Here is a 12,393-nt window from a genome sequence, read left to right on the forward strand (position 1 = left end):
GTAAAACCTCAGAACATGGTTCAAACTCTAATTTTGATATCATGGATGGTCAGTCCTTGCATCCATAGCTATGTATATGAATTTGAGCGTGGTTACATTTCTCCAGGCCCATCCCTCAGCTTTTTACCAAAACAGAGTCTGGATGTTCGCTTTGTTATTGTTTCAATTAAGGATTCCAGCTTTAACTTGAGCTTTCGTGAGTTTAGCCTACTTGAATGAAAGATACCCTTCCTAAATACCCTGAATCTGAAAGGTATCCAACTAGCAGAAAATGTGTGTGTTTACTACTGAGAGTCATTAGCAGTCACACTCAATGCAGAAAATCTACATTGCTGTGCATTTCAATATTCATTGTTAATGTTTCCCTGGTGTGTTATTAATGTGTGAATAAATTACAATCAAAAACATGAAACAACATTTGAATATGCATTTGCTAATAGTCTTGTTTTTATTTGAGAGAAAATAAGCTAGGGGTGGTTGTTAATAGAGATAAGCATTATAATCAAAATGTACGAAGATTAGTAATATTAAAAAAGGTTGTAAATAAATCAATACCTTCCTCTAATATGTAACCACTCTCTGTTTCCAAACGGAGTTGGTTCTGGCCTGGGACGTGTGTTTTTATGTGAATGTCCTGTTGGTTGGTTTAGTTCATTTGCATTAGAAAAACGTTTTAGTGCATTTGCTATTGTGCAGAATGAAGAGTTCCAGCAGTCAGGCAGCGAAGAGTTGAAAAGATTTAAAGAAATGATGGGCCTTTCACATTATTCAAAGGGGACTGAGGCTTGGGGCTGCGGTCATCAACCTACCCCCACTTTCATCTCAGCCTCTCAAATGGCATCCTATCCAGCCCAGATCAAAAGCAGTGCACTAGATAGGGAATATGGTGTCATTTGGGACGTAGACACTCACCAAGCAGAGCCATTCTGCAGCCGTTTTCACACCGCTGGCCCACTCCACGAATGCCTTTATTGATTTTGCTGGCTTTTCTCTTCTCCAGAGAACACAGACAAAAAGAGAGGGACTTCCTGGTTTCTTAAGTGTTTGAAAAAGTGGAATAGAAGTTGAGTCTAGTATTCAGGAGAGAGAGAGGAGCAGGGGAGATGCCTGAATGAAAAGTGAGTCAAACTCCCCACTGAGAGGATTGAAAAGTATCTTATCCCCCATAAACAAGAACACAGCACCAATTAAACTATCTGGCCTAGGAAGTCATTCAGGCAGGTGAAGGGAAATGCCACTGGCTAAACACTAGAAATAACATGTTGGTTAAGGCTTAAACCGTTGGCATTAACATGTAGTGAAACAAGCTTTCGAATTGGATGCTACCTTATTCTTATTTCTGCCTGTTTGAAAAGATGAGAAATTACTGTGAGATACCTACAGTATACACGGTTATCGTTAATTTTATTCAAATGTTAAATGTTATCTGATGTCCAACTGTTAAGAAGTGGGAATTTACAATCAAACTACACTAAATCACATCACATGACTAACCCCTTCCCTTCCCTCTCTCAAATCAAATCAAATCAAATGTTATTTGTCACATGCTTTGTAAACAACAGGTGTAGACTAACAATGCTTACTTACTCCCCCCCCCCTCTCTCTCTCTCTCTCTCTCTCTATCTATCTATCTATCTCAGAGGTTCCTTTCTTCCCACACAGCAAAGAGTAGTAATTGCTGCCATACCCTCCATAAAACTAATATTTTGGTTTGTTCACAGAGGCCCCTGACCACAGCAGTCTGCCCTGGAGGCTGTGTGTATGTGTGTGTGTGCATGTGCGCTATGGCTCTATCAACAAAGGCAGCATTAACTGTCTCTGTCCTAAGGGGACAACACTAGAACCACTAAAAAACACTGGCTCACCTCACATATTTCTTATGGCATAGTCCTTATGGATTACATCATGTGAAGTGAGTCGATTTTGTCAGGTTGTGTAAACTATGCTTTCCTCTGATTCAGAGGAAAAACTCTGACCGCAAAGTTTGAAACTGTCAGTTTTAATGCCATGAATTTTCACCTTCGTCTAAATGGTATTATACAGTTATCCAGCTTGGCTGTTTCTACAGCTTTGGCTCAGACAAAGGCGTGAACCTTGTTGTACTATTCCTCTCAACACCACATCACATCTGCCTCAGGTCAAACCAATTGCTATCTTTGGAGGGAATTTGAATATGAATCAAACTTTGTTTAATTCCATTGTTTAACTTAGCCTCCATCAACTATTTATCTGCTCGTTACACTGCCTTGTCTAATATAAGTTTTGTTTAATTTGCAAAAATGTTAACGAAAAAGAGGCCAATATCCCAGCCAGCACATAACATTCTGAGAACCATATGTTTGTTAGATTTTTTTGAGAGTGTGGTTGTCCTATGGTTATTTTGCATACAACCTTCCCACAACTTTCTGGGAATGGTGCAGGGTACCCAGCTAGTGCATAACATTCATGTTTCTTAGGTGTGAATTTCAGTACTTCAGCATAACTTTTCTTACACGTTTCCTTACGGTTCTATTTAAGTAATGTTCTCAAATTGTTCCGAGAACGTTCCTCTGTGGCAATTTTAGTAATTCAGCATAACATTTTCTATAGGCTTCGTCATGGTTCTATTTAAAGTCATGGTCTCAGAACATTTAGAAAACGTTCCATTAAAACCACAAGAAAAAATTAGTATCATTCAAAGAACATTCTAAGAATATTATTTAAAAACATACTTTCCGTTCTCAGCGTAAACAAATCTCTCTATCCTCTATCTTGTTAAATGTGTTCAGGAGTGTTGGCCACGCCCACTAATTGGCCACACTTGATCTTATAAGTGCTTGTTTCCTTTGAAATGAGGTCTGTTTGAATAGACAAAAATGACCAGCTCTGTATGAGTTAAAAAAAACACATGGCATGCTAGCTGAAGATTATAGGTTCAAATCTCCCTGAAACCGTTCCACAATAAAAAATACATGTGTTTGCATGATTAATACCTAAGCAAATTAACAGTTTTGAGCTCCGACAGAAATTAACTCAAGTTAGCAGTATTTTTAAGTCTTATTGAAATATGTTCTAAGAACGTTAAATGATTATCTTCAAATAACCAACAATATTCGTTCTCAGAACATGAATAAAACCTCCCAGGAAAACTTTCAGGGAACCACAGTAAAACGTTCTAAGAACTTCCCTGCAACCTAAAAATTTACTTTCCCAGAACAGGCCAAATTTTCACTTCTGTTCTCAGACTGTTCTCACTTCTGTTCTCAGACTTTTACCAGTCAGGAAACTTATGGCTTCATTCCCAGAATCAATGGAAAACCAAAAACATACGTTCCCACAACTTCCAAGGAATCAAATGTGCTAGCTGGGATGTATCTGCATTATAAGACCATCTTAATAACATATAAACATTTTAGCTTTTAAGAGTTTCAGCTCAACCACTGTGGATATCTACAGGTCATATTTATTTAATTTCTTTAGATCAAACAAACAGTGAGTTGTGTTTTCTCTCTCAACTCCAGAATCAGTTTGGTCTCACAGCTAGACTGCCCCTATTATCTTCTCTCTCTCTCTCTCTCTCTATCGCTCTCTGTCTCTCTCTATCGCTCTCTCAATTTCAATTCAATTCAATTTGCTTTATTGGCATGACGTAACAATGTACATATTGCCAAAGCTTACCTTGGATATTTACAATATGAAAATAATAAGAATCAAAATTATCAACGGGACAACAGTAACAACAATAACCAAGGGTCAAAATAACCATACATTCAACAATAACAATAAGCATACAGTAGAGGACATGTGCAGGTTGATTGGTCTGTCAGACACTGTCCCTCATCTTATGGCAGGCAGCAATGTAGTGCGCTGCCAACCCACAGCTCTCTGCGTCCTCCCCCAACAGGACGGGTAGCCTATCCTCATCAGAGAGGTCTTTGAAACCTTGAATAAGGGTTTCAAATTTGGGGAAATGACACTCTCTAATTGTTTTATATTTTTGACATTTTGTCAGGAAATGCAGCTCTGTCTCAGGTTCTGCTGTTGTGCAGTGGTTGCACAGCCTTTCCTCTACAGGGATCCAGATTTTCCTGTCTACCCTTCTCAATGGCAAGGCTGGGCTCACTGAGCCTCTCTCTCTCCGTATATATATATATATATATATATATATATATATATATATATATTTATATTACTCTATTTCTCTCTTTCTCTCTCTTTCTTTCTCTTTCTTTCTTTCTTTCTTTCTTTCTCTTTCTCTTACTTTATTTCTTTCTCTCTCGCTCTCTCTCACACATATCTTTGTTTTTGCAAATCTAGATTCTAATTGTTATTAATCAATCCCAACCAGTTGTGCCCCTCATACTAAGATACTATATCATATGCAGAAAATCTGTTTTAACATAAATGCAATTATACATGATGAAAACAGAGCTCCGTTTCATGCAATGGCATCACAGATTACACACACACATAACAAGACATTACACACAGACCAAGAGACATCACACGCACGCACGCACGCACACACACACACGAGAAATCAAAGGTCCGGACCAGAGGGCCACAGGGGACATGGGCCTCTCTCCTCCTCTGCTCCTCGTCCTCAGTACTGTTTTTAATGTAGTGTGACTCTTAGTTCCCATGGCTCTGCTTTGATTCACCAGTTAATTCATTCCTGAAGGGACGCTATAACCCTGATGATCTCTTCTGACTCCTTTTGACAGCAACAGGGAGTGTGTGTGTGTGTGTGTGTGTGTGTGTGTGTGTGTGTGTGTGTGTGTGTGTGTGTGTGTGTGTGTGTGTGTGTGTGTGTGTGTGTGTGTGTGTGTGTGTGTGTGTGAGAGAGATATCAGTAATCAAAATGTCCTCGTGCAGTGAAAAGAAGTAAGCAGAATCAACAACATCAGCCATTTCAAATGCAGCCTAAAACCAGTGACTGGTGCCAGGGAGTCAGTGGAATTTGAATGGTGTCAGAGGGTAAGGGGTAGTTTTGATTTAGCATAAAGAAATGCATTCATGATTTGGCCATGGCAAGGGAAGAAACTTGAGATGTGATAACTTATTTGTCAGCGCTGAATAGCTTCAAAGCAGGCAACCCAAATCCTGCCTGTAGGGGTTCTGTATTAGATCAGGGCGACAAGTGATGAAATTGGAAAAGAGCTGAAACCTTGCCAAGCCACAGACTCCTTACTGACAGACTAGAGAACCCAGGACAGGGCTTGTCTTACATGTGGTGTACACCCAGCCCATGTGTTATCCCTTAGCAATCAATCCCCTTTACCGTCTTCTCCCCACAAGGCAGCACACTCAGCTCCCAGCTCCTACAATCAGGCGCAGGGTCAGGACCTGGTTGGGGCTCTCCGTGGGCCCTCTGAGGCCTCGCTCCTCCCTGTAGAAGGCAAGGACTGCATCCTAAAGGGGCGCCCTATTCCCTATTTACTACTTTTGACCAGGGCCCATAGGGTAGCGCACTATATAGGGAGTAGGGTCTCACTTTGGACGCAGCCAAGGACTGTCAGAGGCAGTAGCAGTCTTCATCCTGTGGGCCCTCATGCCTTCACACTGAGCACCAGAGCCTCGCTGGGGTCACTGGGCCTTCCACTGTGTCAGTAGCCTTTAGTACTGCATGGATTTTAAGGTGAGCTGTGTGTGTTTCACTCTGTTATGCCGCTGTTTGGCAGCTGTGGCTGGTGGACTGGAGTGTGGTTACAGCCATGGCTTAAGGGTGTTTGAAGAGATCCCTCTGGCTGTGGTGTTTCCCTGTCATGGCGACAACTTCCTCTGAGCGGGAGCTTACTGGTTGGTTAAGAGGTTAATGTTGTGCTACATGGAGAGATCAGAGCGTTGCTGATCAGGGTGACGTCTTGGTGATGAACAGTTACTCACCTTTTTAGAGCCTCAGCTGCCAACAGCAGAGACGACGGAAGGAGTCCAAACTGTGGCTGTAAAACATGAGGTGTGTAACACAGTTTAACACACCATCTGGCCTCTGGATGAACAGACATAGTGGTGATACCAAGCGCTTAATCAATGCCCACATGCCACTTCACTGTTGCTCAGGGATATGAAGGCCCAGGGCGTAACCCTCGTTGCTCTGGGCAATACACATAGCCGAGCGAGCCCTGTTTGCTACTGTGAATCTGTGTTTAGAGACGAGCGCCTCCTCCTCTTTGCCTGAAGAGGCCTATCTCTCTAGCAGACGAGAGAGGAGCAGTCATTTTTGGGATGAGTCACGGTGACAGGCTAAATCCTCTAGTAGGTGATTTCTCCTCTGAAGTGGAGTTGGAGCCGTAAGCTCATCGTCTGTACGGCATTGCCAGGACCTGAAGAGATCACCCACAGGATACTGCACTTACAGGCAGGGGATGGGTTCTTATCCACGGGGCTCCTCTCTTCGTCTCGCCTCCTCTCTGCTTCGTCTGTCCACAACAAGCCAACCAACCAATCTCCTCTGATCCGAGAGAGAGAGAGAGAGAGAGAGAGAGAGAGAGAGAGAGAGAGAGAGAGAGAGAGAGAGAGAGAGAGAGAGAGAGAGAGAGAGAGAGAGAGAGAGAGAGAGAGAGAGAGAGAGAGAGAGAGAGAGAGAGAGAGAGAGAGAGAGAGAGAGAGAGAGAGAAAAGCATCACTGCCCCTCAGGACCACTCAGTCTCAGCCATTCTCTGCATGATGACTGTGACTTTTAGGATTCTTAACTAAATCATGCTTCGTTTCTCTATTGTTTCACTTCACCAATTGAAGTGAAATAATCATGATATGTATCGTGTGATAGTGAATAGCGGTGATTCAGTGTGGATTCCCAGGCTCCGGTCTGCTCTTATGCGGTAGCGGTGCGTGGGTAAAGTCACCGGGGAAGCCAAGCCAGTGAAAAAAGCCAAATTACAACCTGCTGTATGTGTTGTGATAATAGTGTTGTTTGCTCTATAACCTGTTAGTTCATATGCCTTGACACTGTGATATATAGGCCTAAGGCTGAGACAATAAGAAGACACAGTGGCTGTCACGATTGTCGTAAGGAGTGGACCAAAACGCAGCGGGAAAATGTATACTCATCTTCTTTTTTTATTTGAAGAAGGAAAAACAAAATAAACACGTATACAAAACAAACGACTCCAAACAGTCCCGTCAGGTGCAACAAACACTAAACCAGGAAATAACTACCCACAAACCCCCATAGAACAAACACCCCTATAAATAGGACCTTCAATCAGAGGCAACGAGAAGCAGCTGCCTCCAATTGAAGGTCAACCCAATAAACACCACATAGAAATAGACCAACTAGAAATAACATAGAAATACACTAACATAGAACATAACCCAAACAACCCCGAAACACCCTAAACAAACACCCCCTGCCACGCCCTGACCAAATTACAATAACAAACAGCCCCTTTACTGGTCAGGACGTGACAGTGGCAGAATAAATTCAACCACACCTTTGTTTCATCACATAACCGGAGAGCAACCTCTTTTCGGTGAAGTCCACAAAGCATATTGCATGTAACAAACAGTTAGATGACCTACAGCATGGTCAAGCAAGCTCATGTTTTTGGCATTTTCGGACTCCTAAACAACTATTGATTTAAAACCACGTAAAGTTACCGCAAGTTGCAAAGAAAACATGAGCTGCCGCCACTATTCCAGCACCATTTCAACTTCAATATTTCGACACCATCAAATCACCTATGCTTAGTCTAATACAGTGACATCTAAAATATACCAAAACCTATTTAGTCCAATCAACGTAAGCTAAATATGATGTGGCTGTCCATGGTTCTGATTTGTGTGTGTGTGTGTGTGTGTGTGTGTGTGTGTGTGTGTGTGTGTGTGTGTGCAAATAGAAAAAACATGTTGACTCACCCTACTTGTAGAGAAATGCCAATACCATCTTCATGTTGACGGAACGATCTATGACTCTACCATACAGTAGACACATTTATTTTTTGTTGTCCTAGGCTACCTGGCTAAAATGCTTGCTCGCTAGCCTAACTCCCTTTTTATGGGCAGTGTTAGCTAGTTAACATTAGCCTTCTACATCTAGCTACATATTGCACTTCCATCCTCTCAGGCCAGGGGCACAATGTATGAATTTATGGTTGAATCAGAATCAATGTTATAATCATTGGCCAGTATGGAGAATTAAGTAAAACCATAAGTCTAAATCCCTATCTCCATCCATGGCTAATTTAGAAAGGGACAATTTTAGCTAGCTAGCTAGCCACCGGACAACAACACAACGAGATGCAACAATTCAAGTTGATTCTGTCAATGACGTATGCTCTCGATGTGATTGGAGTGAAGCCAAATCCAAACTGGCTTCCCTTGCCACTTTTTTGGGGGTTTCGCCAGGACCATTCACGTTTGAGCTCTCTCAAATTAGCTCAACGCTGGTTGGCTATTATTATTACATTTCTTTTATCAAGGGAGGCCAAATGCTCGCTGGCTTCCCTTGAATTATACGCTACGGGCGGCAACAATGTCCTACTCTTTTTGACCAGCCAGCATCAGATAGATGGCCTACACATACAGAGACAGAGGGGCGCTGTTTCGCTCAATCGGATGCTTTCTCCGGTGAGATTACATTCAGCCTCTTGCAAATTGAAGGAATATTATGAAACACGGAGAGACGAAAGAAACATTATTTTATGGGGTTTTTCTAAATTCTTTCATGGTAAATGTTTTGGGGATGCTTGGCTTCCCTTGGCATCCATGAATACACGCCACTGCTCTTGTGTCTGTGGTAGCCCTTGTTGTAATAAAATGTTTCTAGGCTAGAGACTCATCCAGTGACTAATACACTCCTCTGAGTGTGTTCTCAGAAGATCCTTGGTGGGCCTTTTGAGAGGGAAATGATTCACCTATTCAAATTGTTTGGTCTCCATTGTTAGGCACAACAACCCTGTTTAACTTGAACATTTTCTGCATGTAGTCTATGTTGCAAACATACAGTACTCCAAATAATAAAGAATCTTCGTATTCAAACGCCACCAGAAGTGATCTCCCTACTTGTGCTAATATTCATAAACAGTATGTGGGCTGCTTTTACGAGATTACAATTTTTCAGAAGAGGGTACACGTAACCATAAATTCAAGAAAGTGCCCGAGTCCCGTGCTTCACTCCCTTCAGAGAGAGGCTCAGTAGTGGGCCTGACTCTGCTCTGTGATTTTACTGCACTACTGTGACCTTTCAGTGTTCAGTCACAGTCATTTGTTTGGCTGACAGCTCGCGGTGTAATAACTAAGCGTGGTGATGGTTTGTGGGAAGCTGTAAGTAATACTCTGTGATGTGCCAAACTGCACTCTGCTCTGGTAAAGCAGGAAACCAGCACCTGGAATGCAGAGACATTCATTTTTCAAGACACTGGGAATACCCTTTTCTCTCACGGCAGGCCATTTTGAATCCTAGGTTTTATTCTGGGTTTCTCACAAGAAAAATACATGTATGTCAGAGTAACTCAGAACTACAGTTAATACACCCAGAAATTTTTGTTGCTCATAATTAACCATATGATACAATAGTTTTTGTCCAAGACTCTTTTTCATACATCTATGTCTAACGGTCTAACTATCATGGCTAATGTTTAGTTCATATCTGCTCTTGGAATTAAGAGCTTGTTAGTGAAAAGAGGATTCGAATAACAAGAGGAAAGTCTCCATTGGTTTAGCTATGAGGGTTGAAGCTGTGTTTTGCCTACTTGAGTTTGCACACAGGAAGTGGACTGTACAGTGGGCTAACTAGATAACTGTACTCAATCACTTCTCAGTCTCTTAGGGATGAGGAACATCTTTCCATTCCTATCTTATTCAGACAGTTTCCCGATTATTATACTGCAATGACTCATAACTACCGAGGCCATGTTAAATATACAGTTGAAGTCTGAAGTTTACATACACTTAGGTGAGTCATTAAAACTCGTTTTTCAACCACTCCACAAATTTCTTGTTAACAAACTATAGTTTTGGCAAGTCGGTTAGGACATCTACTTTGTGCATGACACAAGTAATTTTTCCAATAATTGTTTACAAACAGATTATTTCACTTATAATTCACAGTATCACAATTCCAGTGGGTCAGAAGTTTACATACACTAAGTTGACTGTGCCTTTAAACATCTTGGAAAATTCCAGAAAATGATGTCATAGCTTTAGAAGCTTCTGATAGGCTAATTGACATAATTTGAGTCAATTGGAGGTGTACCTGTGCATGTATTTCAAGGCCTATCTTCAAACTCAGTGCCTCATTGCTTGACATCATGGGGAAATCAAAAGAAATCAGCCAAGACCTCAGAAAGAAGTTGGAGACCTCCACAAGACTGGTTCATCCTTGGGAGCAAATTTGCAAATGCCTGAAGGTACCAAGTTCATCTGTACAAACAATAGTACGCAAGTATGAACACCATCGGACCACACAGCCGTCATACCGCTCAGGAAGGAGACACGTTCTGTCTCCTAGAGATTAATGTACTTTGGTGCGAAAAGTGCAAATCAATCCCAGAACAACAGCAAAGGACCTTGTAAAGATGTTGGAGGAAACAGGTACAAAAGTATCTATATCCACAGTAAAATGAGTCCTATATCGACATAACCTGAAAGGCCGCTCAGCAAGGAAGGAGCCACTGTTCCAAAACCGCCATAAAAAAGCCAGACTACGGTTTGCAACTGCACATGGGGACAAAGATCGTACTTTTTGGAGAAATGTCCTCTGGTCTGATGAAACTAATATAGAACTGTTTGGTCATAATGACCATCGTTATGTTTGGAGGAAAAAGGGGGATGCTTGCAAGCCGAAGAACACCATCCCAACTGTGAAGCACGGGGGTGGCAGCATCATGTTGTGGGGGTGCTTTGCTGCAGGAGGGACTGGTGCACTTCACAAAATAGATGGCATTGTGAGGAAGGAAAATTATGTGAATATATTGAAGCAACATCTCAAGACATCAGTCAGGAAGTTAAAGCTTGGTCGCAAATGGGTCTTCCAAATGACCCCAAGCATACTTCCAAAGTTGAGACAAAATGGCTTAAGGACAACAAAGTCAAGGTATTGGAGTCACCATCACAAAGCCCTGACCTCAATCCCATAGAAAATTTCTGGGCAGAACTGAAAAAGCATGTGCGAGCAAGGAGGCCTACAAACCTGACTCAGTTACACCAGCTCTGTCAGGAGGAATGGGACAAAATTCACCCAACTTATTGTGGGAAGCTTGTGGAAGGCTACCCGAAACGTTTGACCCAAGTGAAACAATTTAAAGGCAATGCTACCAAATACTAATTGAGTGCATGTAAACTTCTGGCCCACTGGGAATGTGATGAAAGAAGTAAAAGCTGAAATAAATCATTCTCTCTACTATTATTCTGACATTTCACATTCTTAAAATAAAGTGGTTGTCACGACTTCCGCCGAAGTCGGTCCCTCTCCTTGTTCGGGCGGCGTTCGGAGGTCGACGTCACCGGTCTTCTAGCCATCGCCGATCCACCTTTCATTTTCCATTTGTTTTTCCGCACACCTGGTTCACATTCCCTCATCTGGCTAAATGTATATTACCCTCTGTTCCCCCCATGTCTGTGTGTGGAATTGTTTGTTTGTTATGTGTGGAATTGCGTGTTTGACCCGTGTGTTTTGTTTATTGTACCGTTTGTGTACTTTGGGGGTTATCGCTGTTTTCCTTGGGCATGAATAAAGTGCGCCTGTTATCACTCATCTCTGCTCTCCTGCACCTGACTTACCTTCAACCAGTTGCGTACATTGTGACAGTGGTGATCCAAACTGACCTAAGAAAGGGAACTTTTACTAGGATTAAATGTCAGGAATTGTGAAAAACTGAGTTTATATGTATTTGGCTAAGGTGTATGTAAACTTCCGACTTTAACTGTACGATAGTTGAAGAGTAAGAACAGAATAGAGCTCATTAAATCTTTACCTTTGTAGATCTAGCAGGGTGGGGTTTAGAGACACATGGGATATACAAAAATGCTTGAGCTTCTTCTTCTCTCAGCGCTCCTGAAAGGAAAGGAGAGCCGAACCGTATTGGAGGGAACTTCAGTTAAAGACCGAGGTGCTAAAACAAACAGGCATGGGTTTCAACACAAAGACAGAGGCTGAGTGAGAAAGTAGTTTGAGGAGTTGTTGTTCTTCTGTCATAAATAACCTTTTTGTTACGCTTTGCATTGTTAGATTTTCACGGTTAAATTGATCATTGTGTGTCGTTTTTAAAGGTAATGACGGTTAACAATAGGAGGTAGAGGTTCATTATTCCTCACAGCTGCGTATCTAAATCTACTGCTGGGTTTATTATCATGGTAATTACCATCTCCTAGCTACTAAAATAATACTAGTCTATTCCCTCACATTTATTTATTTAGCTTTTCAACTTTAATAAAGGAATGGTTTATTGTTTCTACCATCAACAGATTTAACCA

General features: G+C 41.7%; 1 protein-coding gene across 2 annotated transcripts in view; it reads left to right on the forward strand.

Moving 5' to 3' along the window:
* LOC106574262 (zinc finger protein GLI2) overlaps positions 1-12,393 on the forward strand; it is an 82,455-nt gene that overhangs the window by 1,120 nt on the left and 68,942 nt on the right. The gene's annotated exons all lie outside the window — the stretch shown is intronic.

The sequence above is a fragment of the Salmo salar genome, chromosome ssa16 (assembly GCF_905237065.1).
Source record: "Salmo salar chromosome ssa16, Ssal_v3.1, whole genome shotgun sequence".
NCBI lineage: Eukaryota > Metazoa > Chordata > Actinopteri > Salmoniformes > Salmonidae > Salmo > Salmo salar.